The sequence below is a fragment of the Stomoxys calcitrans genome, chromosome 1, assembly GCF_963082655.1.
Source record: "Stomoxys calcitrans chromosome 1, idStoCalc2.1, whole genome shotgun sequence".
NCBI lineage: Eukaryota > Metazoa > Arthropoda > Insecta > Diptera > Muscidae > Stomoxys > Stomoxys calcitrans.
Window position 1 is genome coordinate 244887264 of NC_081552.1, and position 1177 is coordinate 244888440.

Consider the following 1177-nt stretch of genomic DNA (forward strand, 5'->3'; position numbering starts at 1 on the left):
AAAAACCTTTATGTGAAACGAAACTTTTTTGCGTTTGACCAAACAAAGTGTGTATCGCAATAAATATCCACAGGAGCTGCATCTTTGAGAGACCTCATCGGTGTCTTTATCGATGGAGCAGGCCTGTGTGGACATTTCGTTCATTCCAGCCATTAAAATCAGTTACTGTGCCATGGTTAGAACGGATAGTCAGAGCAAGCCTGCCATTGTCCTACATACCGAGAGCATGAAGCTGACCTTTCTTCTTCTTGTGGTCCTTATTTCCAAGACGGCAATATTAATATATTTTTATAAAAAAAAACTTCTAAAAATGATGTAAATACAAATTTTAATTTAATTAAATTTCATATTTTAAAGCCATGGAGTGTTTGGTTGTGGTTTACATTATTTATCCAATAAGCGCGTATACCCTTTCCCGTATATGACCGAAGTAGATCATATCAGATTGCTGATAGGAAGAACAATTTCGTAAACAAATTCTGGGAGCACCTCTTCTAGTATTAAATAAAGTTTTTGGTTCACACCCAGAACTTTCAACAGATGATGTATCAGAGCCAATATTGGCGTAACCAATTTTGTCACAATATCGTCAATTGAGTTACCTTGCAGTTTGGGAATCGATGTCCCACAAGCCTATGGTGGAAATAAAGATATGCTTTATTTTTCAATATAAAATGGCTCCTAGTCTGATAGACTTTAAAAATTTGTTTCACCTTTACAGCCAATGCCAGACATAGAACGACAATTGGTATAAGCGCTAGCCTTTTGAAAAACATTTTCGCAAAATTTATTTTTGTCTTAGCTTCCCAGCGGTGGTATTTATACTTTAGTTGATTGCATTACAAAGGGCGTTATTTCATATATCAATTACCTGCTTGCACGATTCCTACAAGCAAATAAATAAAACGTTTGGAATATCTTTGCAACAAACACATTTTTTTTTATAAGGGAAGAACTATTTTTCCAGTAACTGAGCAACATTTCCCTTAGTTGAACGTTTTTCGAGATTTAGCCACATGGTAAAACTTTTATGAATTACATCTGTGGCAAAGGGTGGCTTCTTAACGCACAAATTTAAAACTTCTTTGGAGCCAATAAAGGCTTTATTTACGGCAAATGATGATATGTTACACGATAAGATGATACAATTGGTTTGATTATATCTTGTGTCTCTTCC

General features: G+C 35.1%; 1 long non-coding RNA gene across 1 annotated transcript; it reads right to left on the reverse strand.

The window, feature by feature from the left end:
* Window positions 1-311: 311 nt before the first annotated feature.
* On the reverse strand, window positions 312-832 carry LOC131994212 (uncharacterized). The gene is made up of 2 exons (XR_009396537.1): window positions 714-832; window positions 312-633 (listed from the first exon to the last, which is right to left on the reverse strand). It is a non-coding gene; the product is annotated as an uncharacterized LOC131994212 (long non-coding RNA).
* Window positions 833-1177: the final 345 nt, after the last annotated feature.